Raw genomic sequence first — 14,843 nt, 5'->3', positions numbered from 1 at the left:
ATTAGTGTTTTTTTTCCCCAAAAGATTGCAAATCCTTGTGCAGATGGACTGGTGTTGTGAGAAGTCAAGATTTCTCAGATGGTGTTTTTAGAGCCTGGTGTGGTACGTTCACTTTCTTAACCCATATTATATTATATGCTGGCATTTTTAATGTGTCTGTTTGTCATACTTAAACAATTTACTTTATCAGTGACAGATGCTGAGAATTTCAATCATTTATGTCCAAGGTGGTGGTTGGTGGGGTGTTAGGGTTAGCCTCAGTAGACGACCTGCTCTTCCTCCTGAACTACTGTTGTTCCCAACTTCCATTTGAAGCTGATTTAGGTGAAATGAAAACTGCACTTTCCTCCCAAAGATAACATCTGTTCTTCCGCACAGAGATCAGTACCAGGACTGTAGTATTTGATAAGTCAGTGACAAACATTGTCCAAATATCACTGAAAGCAGAATGTTTGTCCACAGCCGACTTGTATGCTGTGGTTGCTCAGCTGTCAAACAGCATGTGCCTGAGGATAACTTGGAATCTTGTTCTAGGTCTATTAGGCATAATTCATGGCTCACTGTTGCAACACATGTTTGTACTTCAAAGCGAAAAGGTAGAAAAGACAACAAAAAAACATAACAATAGCACATAAACAAAGGGATTCAGACCTGATCCAAAAGTTAATGACCTGTCCCTTTGCCTCTCCTCCACCTCCTCCACCTCTGAGTTTCATTAAATTCAGCCAGTCAGTTTCAGGTACAGGTGTAGATTACTATACACCCGGAAAATGAGTTGATATCTTTGTAGCTGCGTGGGTTTTATGATTAACAATAGTGCAGTGCAGTATTCAAATGTCCCAATACCACACGTGTAGTACTCTACACATTATGCAGCATGAATCCTGTCACTGTTTTGTAAATGATAGCTAAATACTTATCAAATTATATGTATTCAATTGACGCAGCCAGTTGCCAGTTCCCAACTGTCACACATCAGAGTAATCACTTGGAAATGTCTCTTTGCTGGATGTTCTGTGCTATGCATAAATTTGCACTCTGAGCCATTTTCAAACACTTGAGGAGGACTGTTTCAGTCAGTGGCAACACAGTGTCACAGTGTTATTGGGTTCTTGACTTTATTGCTATTGGATCATCAACTGGGAGGGAGGTCTTTAATGGCTTTTTTAAATGGGTTAGTAAGAACACATGAGAAAAGCCATTCCATCACCTGCATAGATCAATTCTGCTGCTAATCAGCTGCTTTCAGGTCTCGAGGGTCAACTGGATTTCTGGAGAATGTTTTAGTGTTTTAGTAGTAAATAATGAGGAAGAAGACAGTAGGGCGATAAGGACATTAATCCATTAAACTAGGAGAGATGACAAGGACTAGTGTAGGATCACCACATGCTGCTGATGGAGCAGAGTAAGCACTTGCTTGACAAAACAACAAATTTAAAGAACAAGAACTAAGGGCTGATTGGCTCAAAGGACACTGGCTGGCAGACAATTGGAAAAGTGTAGCGACATAATTTTTTTTCATGTGTTTTTTTTGACAGTGTGGGAAAGGAGAAAGATGATATGATCTGATGACTGCTAAGCCTTTACATTAAACTTCTTTCCCCAGCTCATTAGGACCTCTCTGATGTGATCGCTCCACAGTCTCAAAAATAATCAAGGCACCATGGCTCTCACCTTTTGACCTACTTAATGTTTGTCTTGCACGTATGCTGTTTGCTTCTGCAGATGTGAGTCATCTGAGGCCACATATCTGTTAAAGTACAATAAATAAAAGCTGAAAAAAAGAGTGCACACAAGCAAATTTTCATCTTAAAAAAGAAACAACAGCTTCTAATTTCTGCAATTTCTCCAGTTAAAAAGACCTTTTGACAGAACTTTATGAATTGATTAAAACATATAAACATCTTGTTTAAAGAGTCACAATAGCTAAAAATCTGTAGTGTGATAAATTGAACTCCATTTATCACACTTGCCTTTTAAGCACCAAAAGAGGAGATATTATTTCATTGCAAAACATTGTGTTGTTTTATAATAAAATAATAAAGAAGATGTGTTGCCCTTGCAGCATGCCTTTTCAAGCATTTTAGCATTTTTGTGATTATGTAAAGTCAAGGACTCCAGGGGCAAACAGCTGAGCACACAGAGGACAATCTCAAGAGGCTTTTCGGGCTCTGTGTGCACATAAACACACATGGATGGATATTAGAGATGCTTGTGACAGGAAGTATGCTCTGTGGAGATAGGAAATGTAAGGCTGTAAGGGGACGTAAGGTTATTAAAAAAAATATTTAGGGAAGGAAATAAAATCATCATACTTGTAACCATGAAAATCTCTCTGTATACCAATTTTTTTTTAAAAGAATAGAAAAGAACTTGAACTACACGCTTTTGGATTTATGTCATTAATATGCTATAAATAAATAACATTTTCTTTGAATACTCCCTTTTCTATCCCTCAAATCACACCTGCACTGAAAAAAAAATTGGCAAAAGAGCAGAAAAACTGGGCAACAAGTTTGTAGCACTCATTTGTCTGTGTAGACAAAGACAAGGTCTAAAAGAGCAATGCACACTGACTCGCTCTGTCAGTTTTAATATGGAAAATCTGATTTTTGTCAGAATCTCGCTTTCTCACATTTAATATTCTTTTCATTTGATTTCCTTCAGCAAAAAGTTTTCTTTGTCAGTCACTCTGCTTTCTAACTCTTTCTAACATTCGGACTAAAGCACCGTGAATTTAGATCACAGACAATAATCTGCAGTTTGTGCAGATCAGCCTGCAGCTCTGCCTGATTATCAAAGGACACAGACAGCATCCTGCAGCCAACATGGCTTTGAGCAGCGCACAGCTGCCCTACCTTTTTATCCGTTACCGCTGACGTCAGAGGGCGCGGCCATTTTGTGAGAGGCATCAATGAGACAGGAAATCAGGTGACATGACTGTCAAATTTAAACCAAACCTAGTTTATTATAATTATTGTCTGAAGTAGCTATATTTTCTTGTATTTTATCTAATCTCTAATTATCTAAGGAGAGCAGGTAGCACTGCCTGGTTGACTTGTGCTTAATGCCTGACGTCCTTCTTAATGCAAACCTCAAGGAATTTGTGTCTTCCCATGGAATCAAACCGGGGATCTTTCACAAATGTTAGGCAAATGTGTATTATTCATTTATTTTTGCTTCCAATAGTTTAGAGTCCAAAAGTTTTTTGTTTAACTTCTGAGGATGTGAGGAGCTTAGCTGAGGCACACTACCTGTGTATGCACCGCCTAATAACCAAACACCAGTCAAGTTATACACAGTTTTCACTTAATGTAACTACACAGTTCCTTCGCAGGTTTTATTTTGTGAATCATTAACAGGAAGTGTGTGATGAGTAGACCTGCGGAGATTAACGCTCGCTGTGGCGGTTAGGGAGGAGGGCGGTGCTGATCCAGCGGAGGGCGTGGGGATTGGGGGGTGGGGACAGTCCCGTTGAACGGAGCGGCTGGACGGACAGACATCTTCACCCTGTACAAACATACAGCAAAAGAAAAAGAAGAGAAAGAGCTGAAGAAACTTAACCAGGTCGGTTTGATTCGATTTTCTTTAATCCTCTCATTTTGACCCACAGAATAATCAAAAGATGAGCGATAATTAAAGTTTGAATGATTTTCCAGATTTCAGGTTTTAGCAGTTTATACGTCCCAGGACGTGACAGAGCTCTCAGCTGTAGGACCGCGTCATATTTGTTGGGTTATTTTCTGTTTGTGAGACAATGATATCTGAGGGGAAACGAGGACCATGTTGCTGAGGTGTTTCTGTTGTGTTTGTAGCGACTCTGTGTCGACGCATGTGCTGAATTGTTTGAACTTTTGGCTGTTTTCTGTTTTCTGTCACAGGGGAAGAGTGGTTGTTTAATGTAAGGATTAAACAACAGGATAACACAGACTTTGTAATCTTGTTTTTCATGTTTCTGGAAGCTTGTAGCTGTAGCTGGCCATTAAACAGAAAAGCCGTGTGCAGGTTCAGGACCTTGGACAGCTCCCGGGTCTGAAACATGCTGAAAAATACTTAACGCACAAAGCGAAACGTTTGTTCTCAAAGTGTTCCCCCAAAACGAAAATCTGAAGTTAATCTATTTGTGAAACGAGGCAAACTGAAGCAGTGAGTCCTGAAAAATACCTGAATCTAGTTTCTGCGCTCTGGAAACAAGTGAGACAGCATTCGTTATCACACTTACTGTTTTTATAAAGTGGCCAGGCTGTTTGTGGTCCAGATCTGTTTTAATCCAAAGGTATGACTTTTCACGTCTCCTTCACTTCCTTTTTCGAGAGGACCGTACAGACACAGTGAACAGGGACCCGTTAATGGTAACAGATAATTTTCATGAGGGAAAGATGGATGTTCGGTTAGGAGCGTCAGGTGCAAGAAAAACAGAAGCAGAAAAAAAAGATCAGAGGTCAGCATATACGTATTGAAATAATTCTTTTAAGATGCTGGTTTTTAAGGCCCTGTCTGAGAAAACGTGTACAATAGTCACTCCTTTGACTGAAGCTGCACAATTGCAACATTAAGGTTGAATTCAGTTATGAATTTTGTTAATGAATTTAAACTCAAGTTAAAGTAGAAACTGCTCCTGTCTTTCTCCCCTTCCTGCATGTGCACCTGTGTTAATGTCAGAGAGGACAAAGAGCTCAGGCCGACTCTTAAGCAGATCAACGTGTGTGTGTGTGTGTGTGTGTGTGTGTGTGTGTGTGTGTGTGGGAGTTGTCTTTTTTTGGCAGCCTGGTGTTGTTTGTAACTCGATGTAAACAGGTGGATATTTCAATTAGGGCAGGAAATGACTGCAGAACACCCAACATGGACTAATTGAAACATATCCAACTTCCAGTCAATTCTATGCCCTATCTTGCATTTTGGTTTTCTGCTGCTTTAAATTATGCAAATGCAAATGCATTCAGCATGTAAAAAAATATAAATCTCAGTTGCAACAGGTGAACTTTACTTCTAACAAAACCATGTTATATTTATACAACTATCCAAGCAGCAAACAGATTCAGAAAGGCTGGATGTGTCCTCATTTGTTAAATTAAATGAATAATGTTTTCCTTGGACTTCCTGTGTTTCCATGTCTATCTTTTCCTCCATCACTTCCTGTTTTACTTTGGTAATATGTTTTCTTGTGTCTCTGGTTGCTTTGCTTCACTTGCTTTGCCTTTTTTTTTCTGTCTTTCTCTCTTTATGGTCTGCTCCTGTAGGATTCCTGGTTTATTTTCTGGAGTTATTCCACTGAGTTTTGGTTTTTCCTTGTACTGGATTATTGTTGGACTTATTCTGCTCTTCTTCAGTTTATTAAACTTACTTTTGTTTTGTTTTTTTCATCTTAAGAAATCTTACTTTTGTCCTACATTTGTGTCCTGATTTTGCTGAAAGCTGGTGTACAGTGAACCAAGTGTACCTGGTTTGGTTGCTGAAATGTTAATTGCAGCTGTTTGCTTGGACATTTTCTCTGTTTCTCTGGAGCTGAAATGTTATGATTAACATGAACCCAGGGTGCTCAAATAATCAGCTTCCTGGTGAGAAAGTGCTTCCTGCTTTCATTAGCACATACCTGCCCCCCACCATGATCAATCCCCCCGTCCTCCCCCACAGCACCTATCACTCACCACTCTGTCACCCTGCCCACAAAGAGGTGAGAAATTACCACCAGTCTCCCGCTACATCTGTCAAACACGCACACATACACACCATCAGCTTAGCAAACTTTTCCTCTCCTTCCTCTTCATTGGATACTTAAATGTACTCCCCTTGTTATTTATTCATTTTGCACTTTACGCCTTCCTGTTAAATTTCAGTGCAATCTTCTGTGAAATTGCCACATGATAGACAAACCCGAGTGATTATGCGCCCAGATCACAATCTTCTGTTGCTCACTTATTAGGTTTGAGCAATAAAATGAGCACAGGGATCTTCTTCTGGCAATGACTGCCTTTTTTATTTTACCCTGTGAGGTTTTTATACACAGATTGGTTTTTGACATGCACTCTTTAAACTAGTTTGGGTGGCACATCATTTATCAATCTAAGGCTGAGAGGGGCAGATGTTTTAAGAAGCCCTCCAGTATGTTTTGGTTGCACCCACAGAGTTAAATTTTTAAAGCTGAGTCAGTCAGAATAAGTGCTGCTTACAGAGTTTAGCTTTAATAGGGTGAGTTTTTATCAATTTAAGTGTTCAGTTTTAAAAGACCCCCATTCCTATAGTTTTCACCATACCAAACAATATACAGGAGGAATAGACTGATGTACACTCACTTACCAGTTTGTTGGGGACACCTGTTCAACTTCTCTTATCAAATCAGATAATCACTCTTTACTGGGTGAAAATCCCAGAGATCAAAGGAGAATAGGAAGATTATTTTGAGCTGACAGGAAGACAACGGTAACTCAAATAACCACTCATTATAACCAAGGTAGGCGCATCTACAGACACGCAGACACGCAACAGATCGAACCTTGAAGCAGATGGGCTGCTGCAGCAGAGGACCACACTGGGTGCCACAGTTGTCAGCTACGAACAGGAATACAATTCATAAAGCTACCTAAACTAGACAACATAATGGATGAGTCTTGATTCCTGCTGAAATATTCAGTTGGCATTTTCAGAATTTGGCATAAAAATATTGATTCATGGAAACATGAAAAGCATGGGTCCATCCTGCCATGGACCTACAGTTCAGGTGAGCTGGGTGGATCTATTTCAGTAAAAAAAATGTCTTTTCACAGGTAAATGTAAAAATGTATGTAAAAATGTTAAAATACATATTAAAACATTTTTGCAAATATCTACATAGGAGATGCATTTTATGCATGTGTTAGACATCAAGGATAGACAAAGAAATACTTAATGTTGTTTGTTCTGTATTTTGATCCTGGTGCTTCATCAAACTATCATTTATAAAATGTTCAAAATGGTGATACGATCCTTCTTATCGATCACAATGACATCGTCGAGCTGCAGTAACTCGATTCCTTTGATGGCTTCAGTTTTACCCTTACAGCAAGGTTAAAGTCGGTGCAACACCAAAAGTACAAATCCTTTTGCAAAGAAGCTGCGATTATCTTTTAAGGACGTTTATGTTTTTGTTGTTAGCACAAGCATGTGATAACTCTAATCCTGTTGTCCATGCAGGAGGAGAACCATGCTGTTTTTACATCCTTTTCCCCCATTTGTCACACGTACGAACAAAACAGTGTGTTTTACCTAATATATACAGCTCTATATTTGCCTGTCAACAATCTGCATGTCTAAATGAGCGCGCACAGAGACGTATACTGACAGGTGTCCATTTGAATGTATACATGTAGAGAAGAAATGGAGGAGAGGAGATTGTGTAAGTGTGTGTGTGTGTGTGTGTGTGTGTGTGTGTGTGTGTGTGTGTGTGTGTGTGTGTGTGTGTGTGTGTGTGTGTGTGTGTGTGTGTGTGTGTGCTCTAGGTTTTGTGTGTGTTTGTGAGAGCAGAAGTGAGAGAGAGGCTGTGAATGCCAAAGTGAAAGAAAAGCATGCAAAAGAGAGGAAGAGTGGTCTGTGTGTTATGTAAGTGTGTGTGTGTGTGTGTGTGTTCTGTAGGCCTGCAGATTAATCCAGTGGGTTTTATCCTCAGTGAATGGGACAGTGGGGCTTTGCAGTGATTATCCCTGGAGGCCACAGATGATTGCTTTGAATTTCTTGCATGTCCCACACTGCCAGGTTTGCCTGCCTGCCTGTGCATTGTTCTGTCTGCCGACTTTATTGCCAATACTGCGACGCTCAGTAAAAGTTAAAAGGCCATAAAATTGGAGAGTGTGGTAGATGCTTTATATATTATTCTTAATATGTAGAAGGTTTTACTGGAATAATGTGTCTTTAATTGTGCAAAGTAGTTTAACAGGCTGTGTTAATGTAAAGTTTAATGTGTACTTTCTTTCTGACCAGCTACTCCGCCTCCTCATGTCTGTCTTTCCATAAGTCTGTTTCTCTGTTAATCTGAACCGCAGCTTTCTGCCTGTCTGTCTCTACTTTGGATTATATAACAAGGAAATATCAGAATTGCAATCTGCTCCATCATCCCTGCTTGGCGGAGACAAAAATGGCTGAGTGCTGGGAACCTGCCCCCTCCATATGTTTTGGCTTTCCTAAAGGTGTCAAAATCAGAGCCTGGCATCTTAAAAGGTGCATTTTTGTATGCTTGTTGCCAGGTGGTTGACCATTTGCCTCTTATGTCATTGATGTTTGGCTGGGAAGTCATCATGTTACAGGACAGTTTATCTAGAAATATATAAATCCCTTGGGTCTTTGATTTTGAAACATAAATGGAAAATATCAGAAATGAAGCCATTTTGGTGGCTTTTTAAAAAATAACAAGTCTTAATATTTTCCTACGCTTTTCCTCAATGATTTTCCACGGCAGATTTCTCTCTGTGTGTCTATCCTGCCTCTCCACAGGGAATGTGTTAATTCGTTATAGCCATATTGTCACTGCGGGCGTTGCTTTGGGCAGGACACCAGCTTGTTCCATTCACACTCCGCAACCTGGATAGTTGTCAGGAGGCTTGATTATAAAGCTGTTCTCTCAGTAACTGACATTCATCCTGCTTTTTTGAGTCCTTTAAATTTAAAAGTAATCATTTCTTTAATTTGTAGAAGCCTTGCTTTGGGCCAACTTGACAGTTCATCTACAGGAGCTTTTGTAAGGCCCGATCTTAAATCCACTTTTCTTCGAGGAATTTCCAGTGAATTTTCCAGCGCCTCCTAACTTTTCCCACAAAGTTAGAAGCACAGAACTCTTCAAAATATCTAGTTAAGCTAAAACATTAATATTTCCTTTCACTGGAACTAAGGAGCCTAGGCCAGCCCCCGAAAAGCAACCCCAAACCATTATCCCTCCTCCACCAAACTTCCCAGCTGGCACAGTGAAGTCATGCAGGTAATGTTCTAGCTTTTGCCAAACCCAGACTCATCCATCAAACTGCCACGTAGAGGGGTGTTATTTATCAGTATGCAGAATGTGCTTCCACTGCTCCAGAGTGGGTGTGCTTTACACCACTATGAATTCAATAATTCTGCAGATATCTGGCCAGCAGATCATTGGTGACTTTTATGGTAAATGGACTGGTACTTATGCAGTGTCTTTCTACTCAATTTGAGCACTAAAGCACTTTCTACTATAAGTAGTACTACAGCGCTTTTGTTTATGCCTAAGGACTTTGACTAATATCTACATCCACACTCACACTCGAATAGTTAAGGGACTTATATAAAAATTCACACCTGTGCAGAAATTAGCTATAGAGACCTAAACTCTTTTTGTAGCAGGTTGTAAACATGCCTATTTCTGCAGTAAGGTTGCATATTTTACCAAAGGGGTCTATGGTTTTACTCACATTTGGAGACAGCCTCGAGCAACCAGCAGAGGAACTCTTTTTGCTTTGTTTTTCAGCCCCAGAGGTTGCTGCTGCCGCTGCTGCTCGGTCTATGCATTTGTGCATGTTTTGATGTTGGCCCATGTATGCAGCAGCAGCAGTCAGGCGTAAACGGGTGGGTGAACTGTCTGAATGGTTTAGCCCTCAGGCTCTCATCATGCTCTCTGTCCAGGTCACATCTTGGCACGTGTATTTATTGTTTATAGGTCAACATGATGGTACAGTGTTTATGCAGGAGTGGTTTTTATGACTGGAATTCTACAATTTTATTTTTATTTTTTTGTCAGTACCGATATAACAGACACATTGTTTCTGCATAAGCTTCAAATCCAACAAATCAGTTCGGGTCAGGTGATACTGCAAAAATCCTGATCCTTCACTGTCGTGTGGATTTACCTGATGTAATACAAAAGTTGTCTGAGAATGGATAATGTAATAAATCAAGTGTCAGTGGCCACTTTAGCTCCTGAGTCACTACAGTTACGTTTAGCTTTGCCCAGCCAGGAGAAAATCAACTTGAAAAGCCATTAGTACATACAGGGGATGAATGCAAGTGTATCTGAGCGCGCGCATGTGTGTGTGTGTGAAATGGAAAGGTATCGGCCTCTTCATCTTAACAGCAGTCTGTCTGACGCAAGATGGAAAACTATCCTTACAGGGTTACGCAGCTTTCCGTACATAGGATGGATGTTGATCTTGATAGACATTGAGATTTTATTGGTATCTTGATTTTATATTTAGTGATTATTTTATTGGTTTCTCTTTCCCTTTTCCTGAAAAAAATCTAAAAAAAAATAGGCCTGCACAGGATTTAGAACCCCTACAGTTTTATTATTCTTGAAAGTAGGAAAGTAGGCAGCATGCTTGGGATGTGTCAGACACAAAGATTTGCAGTAGATTTCAGAGGTCACAACAAGAACTGCAAGCCTAGAGGGGAGCTTAATCCCTAAACACTGTCCAGGGTTGAAGAGCTGGGGTTAATATACTGCCCGTTGGTGATCAGTTGATGCATGTCAGGTATGTGAACAAAGGAACTGGCAGGAACTGGAGAGAAGTCACATCTCAGGAATGTGCACAATGTAAGTCAGCTATATGAAGAAGGAGAGAAACCTCCACTGCATGGATTGATGTCACTGTTTTACAATGTACAACAATAAAAAAGTTATTAACTAATATTTTATTGACTAAAAAATAGCTCACCTGCATATGTAAACAGTATTTACTTACTTTACCTCCAGGATCTTTCAGGTCAGGGATGACTTGGCATAATGTAGTCACACATTATAAAAACTAAATGATATAACACATTAACTGCCAATGCCTATCATTACAGCATATACATTATAATGTTGTTTGCTGCAAAGACTTACCTGCATTTGAGTTTCAGCAGGTAAGAGGTGTAAACCAGCAAAGTGGCAATCAGGAGGTGAACTTTATTGTTTTCAGTCCCTCCCTCGTTAGGTTTGTTTGGGTTAAAATCTAAAGTAGTATTTACATGACTGTGCCTGCATCTTTTGTTTCTTATCCAGATGTTCACATGGGGGTAGCACATATGAAGTGTCAGCAGGTTAGGATTGGAAAGGAGAGCAAAAGCGCCTGTAAACACACAGTATCTGTGTGTACCACACTGCTGTTGCATTATTGACCTGGCTCCATCCAATAAATAATGAAACATAGTTATGCTTTGAAGTGGTGGATGTTGCTTCGTCCCACTCTTAACACACAAACGCAGCAGTATCTGCTCCACTGCTGCTCCCCTTCTTGTCCTTGGCCCAGTTCATCACATGTGGTTTTTTCAGTTTCTTGGGTTCTCGGTCTAGAGAAATGTTAGCCTTCTCTCACACATTTTCTTTTGTGTGATGTGTTTCTGCATTTTATTTTTTTTTGCTTAAAGAGGACAGAAAACAAAAAGGAAAAACTGATCGCGTGCCTGTTTTATAAAAACTGACTTTTGTCATTATATAGTCAATGTTATGAAGCTTTTAGTTGCAGCCTCATTTACCTACTGCTGAAGCTTCAGAGGCACTGAAGTGAAACAATATAAAAAGTAGAAGGCTGGTCAGGTTTGGTTCAAATAGAAGAGGGAGTGAGGGAACAGGAGGATGTTAAATGTCATCCCAATAGAGATTTTTTTTCTGCCTTTATTCATAATTACTAATATCACCTCTGGTACCCTCAGCGCTTCTGGTGCACTACCAGTGATTTCTGCAGTAATGAGAACAAAAGGTGTGAGAAATCTTTTCTGGCTTTTCATTTTTCTTGCTGGGCTGAACTACAACCTTTCCACAAACCCAGTGGTTCCACAGTCATCATTTCGGTACCATTATGTTCTGCACATCCAGATTTCATTGCAATTATGCAAAGAAAGGAAGATTATAGGAACAGAAGTGCTAATTTTCACTAGCAACCCAACTAACCTGAAAAATCCCCCATATGAAAGAGAAGGAAAAATGCAGCAGCTATCCTAAAAATTACAATAAATAAACATATAAATCTCAGGTTTAGGTGCTTCTATAAGCCTGTGAGAAACATACAGCCAAAGAACTGACGGGCTGATCTCGTTTCTCTTGACTCTCAGACTCAGTGCTGCCATGGTGTCCTGATGTCCTATTTTCTTCACAAACATTGTTTATCTCCAATGAACACGGCACTTGATTGATGGCAGTCTATTCGGTCTAACGCAGGCCGTTTATCACAACAGACTGACAGTCTGCTGGATGCTAAACATGAGCCTCTTCACTTTTTAAATTCTGTCCTGTGTTAATGTTGCATAGAGTGTAACTTTGCACTTATGGTTGCATGAAAATGTATCCTTCAGACAGACAGGATGTACAGCACTGTCCAAATGTGTTCCTTTACTTCAGACTAGTGCTAACATCTGCTAAAAAGAATTCTTTGCAGTTATATGTTGTTGTTTGTTAGATGTGACCCAGTTATTGTTTGTTTGGAAGCCTTTGATGTGAAGCTACGATATGATATGAAACAAGCCATCACATGATGATTTTTGTTGCTGTGTGATGAGCATGGTGAGTGACGAATCAGTGTTAAGCTGACCTCAGCATTTTTCATTTGCTCCAGTGACATGTTGAAGCAATAAGCAATTATATTTTGACATGTTCACCGACTCGCATGCCAGTGGATAATGTTGGCAAATGTTAGATGCATCTTGGGACATGCTAACTGTGCTTGGTCACTGTGTGAGTTTTTTTTTGTTTGTAGCAACAAACAAAAAAGCTTTGATAATATATATTAAATCTGACCATTTAGACAGATACGTTGGTTGAGTTCATTATTTTCATTTTATTTATGCCACTCATGTGTGATTGGGGAACTGCTGTTGCCCATGTTTCATCCACAGAGAGTATAAAACATAGACGTAGCTTCTGAGTCTGAAAAGTAAAGCCAAATGAGAACTTTCCTTCTCTCTGATGCTCAAAAAGGCTTCTGGGTCTATAGAAGTTTAAGGGAAATGGCCCTCAGCTTTAACCTCTAAAAACATTTTTCTCATGAATTTCTGGACTCAGTTGCCTATTTTAAGTCATACAAAGAAGTATAAAGTCAACTGTGTTAATTTTGGTCATTCTAACAGTCAGAATGGAGGATTATCCTGTGTGTGCAGTCTCTAAATCTGTGGTTTTAAAGTTAGACCCAAGCCTCATGTGTCACACAGGTAATTTCAAAACACGACATTGGTGAAAGTGAAAATACTAATTTAGGATTTATAACGGTGCGTGTCAAAGCAACGGTTGATGTGACGCTGCCTACATCCTACATTTATACCATCTGTAGTTTGCACACAACAAATGCTCAAGCACGCTAGCATCAGTTAAAACTAACACGAAACTTTCCTGCACATCTGTGCACTACTGTGCGTTCTGTATATCATGCATTTTGTACAGCAACTGAGAGAACAGCCTTAAATCTGAGTGTTACAGCTCATTTTCCCTGGCTCTCAGATTCAGTGCTGCATTACTCAACACCTAACACAACAGAAAGCTGGCTAACCCTCCTGCCTAGCCTAGCTCTGAAGCCAGAGGTTTTTATTTTGCTCTCCTTAAGTGGAGCGATAGTAAAAGTGACAAAACAAAAATTCAGCCCTCTTTAGTAGCTATTGAAGGCCACTCAAAAATTATGATTGAAAGTGCACCAAATAATATATATACATGGTTTTGTACCTATTGATCATTTAGTCGTATATGTTATCCCCGTTTGTTTGTTCATGTAAAGGTTGAGCCGACATTCATCTGATTGCAGATACTGATGTTTAAAAACAAAATGATCACAAATAGGTGATTTTATATTTCGTAAGCTCTCACATGAAATAAGACTTCTTTGCTCTGCCTCCATACACTGCGCACACACCTCAGCAAATATATAAATAATCACTGGTTTGTATCTTAAGTGCCTGTTTGTAATTTGTTCCAGCAACATTTTGTGTTTTAATATCAGCAAGATATGAAAATGTGCTCCACTTTACTCCAGAGAAGATGATTTGAAGATGATTCACGCACACTGTGAGAGAAACACATTATATTAAAACAATAACTCACTGAAAACATACGATACATCATGTGAATGGACTTCAATTTGCTAGTCATATCTCTGTGTTTTTATTAGACGAAAATCTTTTTATTTCCAAAGTAAATACATTTAATTTTTCATAGAGGCAGATGCTTTTAAAGCGGGGTTTTCAAAATGGGATTTGTGTTTGTGTCCTTTAACTGCATTTCTTTTTGTTGACTAAAATAACTTGTTGCTAGATTCTTCCACAATTGGAGCTCCACGTGTTAATGACAGTCCTAATCCATTTTCCTTCTGGAGCTTTGTTGCTGCTCTTTTCTCTGGACCGTCTGCATATTTATAATGAAAAATGTGAAATGTCTGATTCTGAAACACAACAACAACACTTTCTCTCATCGAGGTCATGTCCTTGTTCTTTTCAAACCTTCTCTCATCCTGTTTCCACATCTACCTTCAACAGCTTTCAGGATTAATGCTATTAATATTATCAATCAATTATTCATCGGTGACCTTTCAGTGTCTTCAATGAACTTTATGCTCACCCATTACATTTGGTTTTGATGCTCATTCTGCTAAAGATCCAGTCCTTTTTCCTGTGTGGTAAATTACACCAAATGTTCAGGTATTAAACCATTCAGCTACAGACGGTAAATACTCTAAAGTTTTTCATAAATTATGCTTCCTCTTTCCTGGACAAACACTGTAAACATCCATCGACTGAGAGGGCGTTGAAGGAAGAGGAAGCAAAACAAAGAAAGCTACAGGCAAACTGAGAGGCGAGTGTGTGTGTGTGTGAGAGAGAGAGCAGAGAAAACAGTGGAGACTAAATCCTCTTTCCCCCCTGACTTTAATCTCTCCATGGGCTGAGCCTGGCAGTTCAGG

The 14,843-nt window shown here is 39.5% G+C and overlaps 1 protein-coding gene across 2 annotated transcripts in view; it reads left to right on the top strand.

The window, feature by feature from the left end:
- Window positions 1-3,440: 3,440 nt before the first annotated feature.
- The window catches only part of LOC116325501 (synaptosomal-associated protein 25-A-like), a 38,217-nt gene continuing 26,814 nt past the window's right edge, over window positions 3,441-14,843 (top strand). The window contains exon 1 of one of the 2 annotated variants that reach the window (XM_039613028.1): window positions 3,441-3,567. The gene's annotated coding sequence lies outside the window, so the exon portion shown is untranslated. The remainder of the gene's footprint in view (window positions 3,568-14,843) is intronic. The other variant, XM_031746411.2, reaches the window with a different exon arrangement.

Source organism: Oreochromis aureus, linkage group 1 (assembly GCF_013358895.1).
Source record: "Oreochromis aureus strain Israel breed Guangdong linkage group 1, ZZ_aureus, whole genome shotgun sequence".
NCBI lineage: Eukaryota > Metazoa > Chordata > Actinopteri > Cichliformes > Cichlidae > Oreochromis > Oreochromis aureus.
The sequence above is the reverse complement of the archived record's forward strand: the minus strand, read 5'-3'. Positions and strand labels throughout refer to the sequence as shown.